A 12,709-nucleotide genomic window follows, 5' to 3' on the forward strand; every position below is an offset into this window, starting at 1 on the left:
CGGGGAGAATGTGCAAACTCCACACAGTCACCCAATGCTGGAATCGAACCTGGGACCCTGGTGCTGTGTGGCAACGGTGCTGCCCGAATTTGAAAATAATTTTTTTTTCTTTAAATAGCTCTTCACCCCACAAATTTTTTACATATTACTGCGTGAGATAAATAATCTTGTGTTGTTGGTTTTAAATTAGGAAGGCTTCTGCTGCGTCGTGACACTACTCGTATAATAATCCTCGCACTGACTCTTCAGCATCTCCTGAGACTTAGCGTTTCCCTCATGATTATACACTCTACTCCCTCTTACATGTGCCTTATTCTCCCAGCTGGTCTGTTTAGATTTATTTGTTATTTTTTTCAGCAGTCTTTCTCCACATGGGTATTAAAGTTTTCCATTTAGTCCCCATATTACGTTTCCAAATTGCCTCCTCTGCTTTTAAACGTTTATATAGTTCCAAGTTCCTCCCATCGGCTAAACTTCATTTCCCAATTTTTTTTTTACTTAGGCCCTGAACTGTTCCTAATTTTGGGAATCATCCCAGCGTAACCGATGCAAAGGCGTTCTGACACCCAACTTATCTGACGTCAGCCCCCCTTTTTTTGTGTTTTTAAGTCTCAACTTACTAACATTTCCATGTACTAGTTTAGTGTCCTCAGTCTCCAGACGTACTTCAGGGTCCTGACCTTCACGTGGGGGATTTCCCTTTTTAATCAATCTAAGGCAGGGTGTTTGAGACAGATGCAGTAGTTATCCTTTTATCTTATGTACTATGTTCCGGGGCCTCAAACCCTCCTATGTAGGACTCTGACCTCCCTGGGACCAACTCGTTGGTGTACAAATGTGTAATTTATCTCAATTAGTACAGAATCCTTGGAAGAGGAGTTGACTGAGTGATATGTTAGTGAGAGAGATCAATGGAAATCTTCCCTCGTGGGCCCATCCATCTCCGTTAATGCCACGCAGGTGACCACTTACTCAGCCTGCCTAGAAGCTCCATATATGTTGGAATCCCAGTCTTATTAGGTTCCCTTCTTGAGCTGCTTATATGCTTGATGCAACTGCAATACGCCAACTGTGAACAGCCACAGTTTATTTCAGCAAGTACAAGCTTTTGGAGGATCACTTAACACTCATCACGATGCTTGCGGAGCATGTCAAGCGAGGCTCCCTGAACAAAGGAATTGTCCACCCTTTATACATGGTTTTACTTTAGTCAGTTATCCATGCAAACCCCACCCCTGCACTCCCCCACACTCACTTCCCACCTAAAAACAACCTAAAGTGATTGTTTCTGAAATGATCTAATGTATGATTAGGGTATTCCTCCAAACTGCAGCATTTATAGAGTATAACTAGACATTCTCATACTGCCTGCAAGACAAAAACATTTCCCCCTGTCCCTGACGTGACGTTTATTACTTGTCTTCCACCGTGAAGATTGACACAGTCTTAATCAGTCTGTCAGCCATTTCCTTTTCCCTCACTGCTGTCTCTGCAGCAGCATTTTCCAGTGGCCCAATTTCCACTTTTTTGCCTCTTTTTTGCTCTTTATATAAAGGAAGACTAAGAATTTCTAGAGAGATATTACTGGCTAGCTGACTTTCATTTAATCTTCTCCCTTTTTTTGATTGTCTTTTTTGTTTATAAGCATCCCAATCCTCTGGTTTCCCACTGCTCTTCATCATATTACATGCTTTCTCTTTTTTTTAATGCTGTCCCTCATTTCCCTCGTCAGCTGTCGTTGCTTTATCCTCCCTGCGCCATGCTGCTTTTTCCTAGGGATGAATCTCTGTTGTCTCCTGAATTACTCCCAAAAACTCCTGCGACTGCTGTTCCACTGTCTTTCCTGCTCGGCTTCTTCCTTGTGCCTCAGTAGTTACTTTTATTCAGCTGTAATATGGTTACTTCTGATTCTGTCTTTTCCCTCTCAAATTGCAATAATGATCGCTCCCTTCTAAGGGTTCCTTCACCTTGGGCTCCCATATCAAGTTTGCCTTGTAGCGTAACACAAAATCCAGTATTGCCTGTTCCCAAATGGGCTCCTCCACTAGTTGCTCCAAAAAGCCATCTCGTAGCCATTCCACAATTCCTTTTTCTTGCAATTGTGGGATTGTGTTCAAATAACAACCAAAATTAGTGAGTGTCAAAAAAAACTTTAATCAGAAACTACAAGTAGCACAAGTTCGAGAATCCCAAAATACAGTTCTTACGCTAGCATTTTTGTACACAGTTAAAAATCACACAACACCAGGTTATAGTCCAACAGGTTTAATTGGAAGCACACTAGCTTTCGGGCCTGATGGAGTGGCTCTCCAAAAGCTAGTATGTTTCCAAATAGACCTGTTGGACTATAACTGGTGTTGTGATTTTTAACTTTGTACACCCCAGTCCAACACAGGCATCTCTAAATCTTTTTTGTACACAGTTGTGATATATATTAAAATTCCATGACTCTGGTGTAACATTGTGTACTATGGATAAAACAAATGTTTGAGGGGCTACTGCCCTGGAAGACAGGAGATGGATTAAAATACATGCTGAATGTTGGCTGCTCCTCCTGATAGGATTAAGAGTGTCTGTTCCATCTGCTTGTGTAATTGTGTTATCCTTTTGTCTTTTAATGAGTAAATGTTAGTGAAAATACTAGACCTATATGCTCGACGTTAGAAATTGTACCTGGACTTTAAGAGTGAAGGATATTAAACTGGTGACTGCAGCTGGTTTGAGATTTGTTTGCTGGTGAGAGTTTTCATTCGTGCAAATTCACTGAAGCGCTGTTTTGATTTCTTAAAGGGATATGGTCCAGTTAAAAAGTATTTAACCAGTACAGAGGAACCTTGATTTTCCAAGTATCTGATAATCCGGCAAGATCGCAAGGTTCTGATGCTCTGATAAACTGTTATCCAGCATTCGATTAACTGAACAAAATACTTCCCGGCCACGTCATTTGGATAATCGAAGTTCCTCTGTACATACTAATTGGAAAAACTGGTGTTTGTAATCTGGTTAGTTCTGGGAGGCAGTTGGTCAGGGATGATTTTAATATTAAAATGTTTTGTGAAGGCTTGATTGGGATGGTATTGTTTACAATATTGACACCTGTTCAGAGGTGGCTAGGCCTAAACACTGCTTGTCGCGAAGGCTGGTAAGAATTGAAGGTGTGAGAAAACAGTAATGGTTGAAAGGGTGGTTTTAGTAAGGAAGGGTTGTTAATTTTGATCTATCAAAGGTTGTGTCTATCTTTTGATTGTAAAATATACTACAAAACTATTTTATGACTGAAAACCGTGTATAGTTAAATAACAACAGTTTAGCAAAGGGTTATGAATGAATTTGGTGAGTGAATAAAAGTAACCTAAAACACACTCTCTCTCTCTCTCTCACTCTCTCTCTCACTCTCTCTCTCACTCTCTCTCTCTCTCTCTCTCTCACTCTCTCTCTCACTCTCTCTCTCACTCTCTCTCAGTCCACCTGCATATTGAAATCCCCCATGAGCACTATAACTTTGCATTTCCTACACCCCTCCTGGTGTATCTTGTGCCCCAGCTCCTGACTCCAAATTGATTTTTTTACAAAAAATAACATTTGTGGTTTCTCAATACTACCCCCACAGATTTCTATACCATCTGACCCCCCCCCCCCCCCCCCCACTCTTTCTCCCAGTCCTGATCCCCTTGCAACCATGTCTCCAAGAGCTGATTTACCTTACCTTTTGTGCATTTAGATAGAATACCGGCAGCCCTGTATTCACTGTCCCTCTTCTCATTGTCATTCGTTTGTCCAGCGTGGTTGAAGTTTGATTGTTAACCCTTTCTATACACTGTATTTGTGTCTGTGCTGCAGATTTTAATTACCTCTCCTGAGTTGTGCACTCTTATCTCCTTAAACTTTTTTTTTCGAATTCCCTCTATAACTGAACTCTGACCTCCCCCCAGTTTTGTTTAAAGCTATGTTTACAGTCCTACTTATACGATTTGCTAGGACTCCTGGTCTCATTGCGGTTCAGATGAAGACCGTCCCTCCTTCCACAGTGCTGGTGCCAATGTCCCATGAATTCTTAGAATATGGAACAATCCAGCATGGAACAGGCCCTTCAGCCATCGATCTTGTGCTGACCTGTGAACTAACCTAAGTCCATCCCCCTTCACCATCCCATCATTATCCATGTGCATATCCACGGATTGTTAAATCTCCCTCGTGTGGCAGAGTTAACTACATTGGCAGGTAGGGCATTCCACGCCCTTACCACTCTCTGCATAAAGAATGTGCCTCTGATATCCGTCTTAAATCTATTGCCCTTCAATTTTGTAGTTATGCCCCCTCGTACAAGCTGACGTCATCGTCCAAGGAAAAAGACTTTCACTGTCTACCCTATCTGATCCTTTGATCATCTTGTGTGTCTCTTATCAAGTCCCCACTTAGCCTCTCTCTTTCCAATGAGAACAGACTCCAGTCTCTCAGCCTTTCCTCCTAAGACTTTCCCTCCAGTCCAGCCAACATCCTGGTAAATCTCTGTACCTTTTTTTTCAATGTTTCCACATCCTTCCTGTAATGGGACTATGAGAAGTGTATACAATATTACAAGTGCGGCCAGACTAGTGTTTTATGTAGTTGCAGCATGACATAACAGCTCTGGAACTATCCTTCTACCAGTAAAACCTGACACACCATGTGCCTCCTTAACAGCACTATCAACCAGGGTGGCAACTTTCAGGGATCTATCTACATGGACTCCAAGATCCCTCTGCATATCCACACTACCAAGAATCTTTCCATTGACCCAGTAATCTGCCTTCCTCTTATTCTTCCTAAAATGAATCATCTCACATTTAGCTGCACTGAACTCCATTTGCCACCCCTCAGCCCAATTCTGCAGTTTATCCAAGTCTCCCTGCAACATTCTTCCACACTGTCCACTACTCCACCAACTTTAGTGTCATCTGCAAACTTACTAAGCCATCCACCTATGCCTGCTTCTTAGTCACTTATAAAAATGACAAATAGCATTGGTCCCAAAACAGATCCTTGTGGCACACTGCTAGTAACTGGACTCCAGACTGAATATTTCCTATTAACTACCACGCAATGACTTGTACCAGAAAGCCCGTTTCTAATCCAAACTGCTAAATCACCCTCAATCCCATGCCTCTGCATTTTCTCCAACAGCCTACCTTGTGGAACCTTATCAAAGGCTTTACTGAAGTCCGTGTAAACCACGTCAACTGCCTTACTCTCATCTACATGCTTGGTCACCTTCTCAAACTCATTGAGGTTTGTGAGACATGACCTGCCCTTAACAAAACTATGCTGAGTGTGTGCAATCAAATTGTTGCTTCTAGATGCTTATAAATCCTATCTCTTGTAATACTTTCCAAAACTTTTCCTACAACAGGCATAAGGCTCACTGGTCTATAATTACCTGGGTCATCTGTACTGCCCTCCTTGAACAAGGGCACAACATTTGCAATCCTCCAGTCTTCTGGTACTAACCCTATAGACAATGACAACTCAAAGATCAAAGCCAATGGCTCCAGTGCTACCTCTCTAGCTTCGCAGAGAATCCTTGGCTAAATCCCATCCGGCACAGAGGACTTTTCTACTTTCACTACCTGTAGAATTGATAATACCTGTTCATAACTAACTTCAATCCTTGTCTAATATTCCAAATCTCATTCTTCACTATTCAAACCCACTTCTCCAACACTAATCTTTAAGCCATGCATTTACCTGCTTAATCTTATTGACCCTTTACTGCCACAAGCTTATTGGCAATCTACAGATTACTTTTTTGGTTCTGCTTTTAATTTAGTTTCTAGCTGTTTGTACTCCCTTAGATAAAACTAGGACAAAGGTTCTGCTATGTCGTTGGTACCTACATGGACCAGGACCACGAACACTGGATCTTTACCCTCCCACTCAGGACGTTCCTCAGTAGCCCAGATGAGAAATCCTGAATCTGAGCACCAGGCAGGCAACAACCTTTGGAACTCTTGATTCTGATCACAGAACAGTGTCTGTGCCTCTAACTATACCGTCCTCAATTACAACATTTTTGTTCCGTCTCCCACTTGAATGGCTTCCTGTACTACGGTGCTGCAGTTATTCGGCTCATCTCCCTGCAGTCCCCATTCATGTCCACACGCAGCAAAAACATTGAACTGGTTGGACGGGTTGAGGCTCCTACAACTCTCTTTCCTGGATCCCTCAACCTGCCTTACTCACAGCCACACCCTCCTGTCCATGACCAGTGGTTGAATTTGAGTTAGTCTAAGGGGTGTGACTGCCTTCTGAAACATAGCGTTCAGATAACTTTCTCCCTCCCTGATGTGTTGCAACGTTTGAAGCTCAGACTCCAGCTCTGACTCTGAGCCAGAATTCTTCCAGTGACCTATATTTACTGCAGACACGGTCAGTGGAGTCCACCACCTGCCACATCGTGCAGAAACAACATATCACCTGACCTTCCATCCTTGTATTTTAATTAGTTTTGAATTTGGTTTGTTAATTTTTCAACTGTTTGTATCTCTGCTTATGCAAGTTGTAGCCAATAAATGTAATGATTCAATTTAACACATTCAAAATTTTAGACCCTTATTTAGCCAATCAAATCACAGCCCTGTTGTGATATCACTTTTTCAGTTTCTCCTCCTCCGAATCAGAAACTCCTCATCCTCCCCAGGCTGCTCTCTGTTCGCTCCTGCTCAGCTCTGGTTGTCATCACGTGAATGTCATGCTTGGCTGTGATAAAGGTTGTACATTCTGTCCAACTTCTTAATTGTATAATGTGGGAAAGTATTTTGACCAGAAGCATTTAAAGTTAACTCCTATTGAGTTCGTGGCATTGCATGTCCCTGTTCCTGTCCTCTATCACGGAAGTCTTAGACGACCGAACACGCGAGAGGCTGGACTGGCTGCTATCTCTGGATGAGCTGACCAAGGCCCTCGAATCCTTCGAAAAGAATAAAACTCCCGGAAGTGACGGCTTACCGGTCGAGCTCTGTTCTGCTCTGTGGGACTTGATTGGCCAGGACCTGCTGGAGGTGTATGTCCGTATGCTTCGGGCAGGTACCATGAGCGAATCCATGAGGAAAGGGATCATCGCCCTCATCTACAAGTGGAAGGGGGAGAGGGAGGATCTCAAAAATTGGAGACCAATCACACTGTTGAATGCAGATTACAAAATCCTGTCAAAGGTAATTGCCAACCGGGTCAGGTCTGCTCTGGGGTCGGTGATTCACCCTGACCAAACCTGTGCTGTGCCGGGCAGAAAGATCGCTGAGAGTCTCGCACTCCTCAGGGATACGATCACCTATGTGCAGGACAGAGGGTTGGACGCCTGCCTGATCAGCCTGGACCAGGAGAAAGCCTTTGACAGGATATCACACAGGTATATGAGAGATGTTCTCTCCAAAATGGGTTTTGGGGAGGGAATCTGCAATTGGATCAGACTGCTCTACACCAACATTGTCAGTGCAGTCTCAGTCAATGGGTGGGAATCGGATATCTTCCCAGTCAAATCTGGGCAGGGCTGCCCTCTCTCTCCTGCCTTGTTTGTGTGCTGCATAGAGCCATTTGCCGAGTCCATCAGGAAGGATGCGAGCCTGAGAGGGGTGACTATTCCTGGCAGCGGGGGCCTGCGGGTTAAGGCCTCCCTGTACATGGATGACATTGCCGTTTTCTGCTCGGATCTGCTGTCCACGCGCACACTCGTGTGCATTTGTGACCACTTCGAACGGGCCTCGAGGGGCCAAGGTTAACCGAGGCAAGAGCGAGGCCATGCTCTTCGGGAACTGGGCCGACCAATCCTCGATCCCTTTCACCGTCAGGACCGACCACCTGAAGGTGCTGGGTATTTGGTTCGGGGTGGCTGGGGCGTGCGCCAAGTCTTGGGAGGAGCGTATCAGTAAGGCTGGGCAGATGGAAGCTATGGTTGCTCTTCATCGCGGGGAAAAAACCTGGTCATCAGGTGTGAGGCACTGTCTTTGCTGTTGTACGTGGCACAGGTCTGGCCTATTCCCAGAACCTGCGCCGCTGCAGTCACCCGGGCCATCTTCCAGTTTATATGGAGTTCAAAGTTGGACCGGGTTCGAAGGGACTCGCTGTACAAAGATCTGGGCAATCGGGGGAAAAAATACACCCAATGCCACCCTCACCCTCATGGCCACCTTTGTGTGTGGCTGCATCAAGTTGTGCGTGGATCCCCGGTACGCAAACACCAAGTGTCACTACGTACGGAGGTTCTTCCTATCCCGGTGTTGCGAAGGAGGGTCCTGGCCTCGCTGCCGCGGAATGCTGAATAGTTGGACCGTTCCGTATCACCTGTCTTTGTGGAGAAGTTTATAAAGAAAAACACCTTTGACCACAAGTCTTATCAGGAAGTGGTCAGCATGTAGTGTCCTCGAGATCCTTAGGGAAAAGGAGAGGGCGGATCCTATCGAGCGGTTCCCTGAGCAGACTGTCAAAGCCATTTGGCAGAATGCCTCCTCACCAGAACTGCCCAACAAGCACCAAGACATAGCTTGGCTGGTGGTGAGAAGGGCTCTGCCTGTGAGATCCTTTATGCACGCCCGGACACTCAGCCGCACCGCACGCCGCCCTCGAAGCGGCTGTGGGGGGGAAGAGACTGTCACACACCACCTTCTGGAATGTGCCTGCGCAGAGGAAGTCTGGAGAGGAATGCAGTGGTGTTTGTCGAGGTTCGGCCCGAGCAGCGCCGTGACACGGGACTCCGTGCTGTACGGCCTGTTCCCCGGAACGCACACTGAGACGAACACCAACCGTGCCTGGAGGATCATCAACTCGGTGAAGGACGCTCTCTGGGCGGTCCGAAACCTGCTGATCTTCCAGCTGAAGGAGTTGACCCCGACTGAGTGTTGCAGACTGGCACATTCCAAGGTCCAGGGCGACGTGGTGAGGGATGCGCTGAAGCTTGGGGCAGCTGCCACCAAGGCGCGGTGGGGAAAGACCACCGTGTAACATCTGCCTGCCTAAAGAACAGGGGGCCCATGCAGTCGTTTGGGCTCTGCTGACGCCTCAGCTAAATATATGGGCATATGAGTGAGAAATGCACAGACCTGTATATAACAATGATAATTTCTGATCTGTGTATGTAAATGTTGACATATGTATGGCATGACCAAATGTACAGTCCATCAAATTTATGGTTATTTTACGAATAAAGTATATTTTGAAATTTAAAAAAATGTCCCTTCATCTGAAGAGGATTAAGATCATCTATGCTGATGACAAGTAGACACTTCCCTGAAGGCAAATTTGGTGGCTTGGAGTAGGTGAAGAGAATACTTGGATTTGGTCTCCAAGATCACACTGGTAGTAGCTTGCAAATGATACCATTTTAGGATGCCTTACTTGAATGGCTGTCACTGTACTTGAAATGGTGATGGTTCAAAAAGCAAGAAACCTCCACATGAGCTTCATTTTGACATTAGCCATGTAGAGGATAATGTTTTTTTTCTATTTTCTGATATTAATTGGAATGTCTATTAGCGTGGATCTTTTATGCAACTTTTATTTAATAATCATTTTTTAACTATCTTTATAGTTTGACTTAAAAGCCAAGTTAAATTAGTGTGTGTACACAGAGGAAACTCGATTATCCGAATACCAATTATCCGAAAATTGGATTAGCCGAAGGAGATCGAGGTCCTGATGGAGCCATTACATCAGAGTGTTTCCAACAGTGATCAAACAAGCACCATCTCCAAATAACTGGCTGCCCACCCTCTCTCTGTCCCCACGCTTTCCCTGAGTTCTACACAGGAGTGTACCATAAACACTCCTTCCCCAACGTTGTCCTGTACAGGGGCAAGGTGGAACCTGTCAAAGTTGCAACCACTGTCACACAACTTTTTACTGCGTGTATGTGTGCGCTATTTGGCAACTTACTCCACAAAGGCAACTGCAGCAGTCTTTCTGTTAGTTTCCAGTCCAACGGCTCCAGAAGAAGGGGTGGGTGTGTGGGGGATTTGGAGGTGGGGGGTGCGATTTGGGGATGGTGTTGCATGGTGTTGGGGGCAGGGTGGGGGAGTTGTGCGTGTTGCACAGAAGTGGGAGGGCGGTGTTTAATGGGAGTGAGGGCGGTTTTGGGGATGGGGGGGGGCATGTTGCATGGGGTTGGGGAGGGCTCGTGCGCTGCGTGCTGTTGCAGTCTCGTGATGAGGAGCAGACTTTAAAATCTCCGAGCCCCAGAGGAAAGGCATTTGATCAATTAAATGAATAATTGATTATCCGAACGAAATTGTGCCTGCCCATCAAGTTTGAATAATCTAGGTTCCCCTGTATATAGCATCTACATGCTGATGATGAATCCTGCAGTCTTATATTTGACATGAGGCTCATGTAATATGCAGTGTTTCCGCAAAAGACAGACACTGGTTTTTAGGTGCTTTGTGTCTGCAGCATAACTGCAACAATTTCTGTCCTATAATAACACGTTCTAAATTTTAATGCCTCCACCACTTCCTCTGACAGCTCATTCCATACGCATACCACCCTCTGCATGAAAAGGTTGCCCCTTGGGTCTGTTTTTATATCTTTCCCCTCTCACCCTAAACCTATGCCCTCTAGTTCTGGACTCCCCCATTCCAAGGAAAAGACATTGTCTATTTACCCCATCCATGCCCCTCATGTCTTCGTAAACCTCTATAAGGTCCCCCTTTAGCCTCCGCGCTCCAGGGAAAACAGCCCCAGCCTGTAGCTCAAATCCTTCAACCCTCGCAACGTCCTGGTAAATCTTTTCTTAACCCTTTCAAGCTTCACAACATTCTTCTGATACGAAGGCGATCAGAATTGCACGCAATATTCCAACAGTGGCCTAACTCCAAGGTGTCTCTGTTCAGCAACACTCCCTAGGACCTTACCATTAAGTGTATAAGTCCTGCTAAGTTTTACTTTCCCAAAATGCATCTCCTTTCATTTATCTGAATTAAACTCCATCTGCCACTTCTTAGCCCATTCGCCCATCTGGTCCAAATCCTGTTGTAATGAGGTAACCACCTTCACTGTCCACTACACCTCCAATTTTGGTGTCATCTGCAAACTTACTAACTAACTGTACCTCTTATGCTCGCATCCAAATCATTTAATGGTGTAATTGGTACATTTACAACATTTAGAAGGCATCTGGATAAGTATACGAATAGGAAGAGTTGAGGAATATAGGCAAAATGACAAAACGTAGTGGAGACAGCACCGATCCTTGTGACATCAACTGGTCACAGGCCTCCAGTCTGAAAAACAACCTTCCACTGCCACCCTCTGTCTTCTACCTTTTGAGCCAGTTCTGTATCCAAATGGTTAGTTCTCCCTGTATTCCATGAGATCTAACCTTGCTAATCAGTCTCCCGTGGGGAACCTTGTCGAACGCTTTACTCACGTCCATATAGATCGCGTGCATTGCTCTGCCCTCATCAATCCTCTGTTATTTCCTCAAAAAAACTCAATCAAGTTTGTTAGATATGGTTTCCCATGCACAAAGTCATGTTGACTATCCTTAATCAGTCCTTGCCTTTCCAAAAACATGTACATCCTGTCCCTCAGGATTCCCTCCAACAACTTGCCTACCACCGGTCAGGTTCACTGGTCTATAGTTCCTTGGTTTGTCCTCACAACCCTCCTTAAACAGTGATTTGATGTCTATGAACTAGAGTCTGAAGTTCGTCTCCAGTATCTGCAATATTTAATTGGAGGAGGTTTTTATCCTGATGTTCGGTTGTCAGTTTGGAGGTAATAGTGAGGTAGGGCTGGATTTTCTTGCCCTGTGTGTGGAAGCTGTTTTTACTTGATTTTTGTCAAGAAGGTAGCATATGGATTGTAAAAAAGAAATTGCCAATGACCGTCATGGGATAGTAGGTTGTTCTGGTATAACATGCGTTTCATCAACACGAATTGGCTGTAACTCATTTGGCGATTTGTGAACACTGGACAATGCAAACTTTCTACTGAACAGGTATAGCGATTTTCTCTAGCTGTTTCCCATATCGTGATGTTCCTTAGTGCATGTTTGCAGAGGAATGCAACTGTTGCTTTAAGAGAATGTACTGTTAGTGAAAATTGTTTGCAGCGAGGGGTCCCTTTGCTTTGTAAACACTATTTACTAATAGCCACACTGTTGAAAATTTTCTGTGATTCACATGGCTCTTATGGTGCTAAATTGAAGAAAGCAGCATGCCTTGCTGGTGGTAGGCCAAAAGTAGCGAAAATTCTAGAAATCAATGAAGTGTTCAAACTTAGATGGAGCTTAATATAACTGATATAAAACGCCGACGGCAATTGCTAAGGTGAGTACTAGTCTCTGAGGGAGAAAAAAATCTTAGTAACATTGGAAGTAAGAAAATGGCAGCTGCTTTGCAAAAATGTTTCATAACTGTCCTTGTGAAAGGCACCCAATGCATCTGAAGAATGAAAAAGGAAGGGAGGAATCTGAAATAAAAGTAGAAGTGCTGATGGGGCTAAAGACTGAAATCCAACTGGCGTCATCTTTCCTTTTAAAAGAAGTGACTGTCAAGATAGCATTTGTTATAATCTTCAAAAAAACTTCTCTAATTCTGCCAAAGTCTAGCAATTGGGAAGCTGTAACCTTTGGTAAAGTGAAAATGGTCGATCTTATGCAAACTTATTTATTCAGCATAAGTAATCTCTCTGGTTGTGGTCTCTTTTGGAACAGTGCAGTTGTTGGTCACTTAATTTTGAT

The 12,709-nt window shown here is 44.5% G+C and overlaps 1 protein-coding gene across 6 annotated transcripts in view; it reads left to right on the forward strand.

Annotated features, from left to right (window-relative positions):
- Positions 1-12,709, forward strand: part of ddx4 (DEAD (Asp-Glu-Ala-Asp) box polypeptide 4) — a 145,729-nt gene that overhangs the window by 64,351 nt on the left and 68,669 nt on the right. The window lies entirely within an intron of this gene.

The sequence above is a fragment of the Hemiscyllium ocellatum genome, chromosome 1 (assembly GCF_020745735.1).
Source record: "Hemiscyllium ocellatum isolate sHemOce1 chromosome 1, sHemOce1.pat.X.cur, whole genome shotgun sequence".
NCBI classification, from domain to species: domain Eukaryota; kingdom Metazoa; phylum Chordata; class Chondrichthyes; order Orectolobiformes; family Hemiscylliidae; genus Hemiscyllium; species Hemiscyllium ocellatum.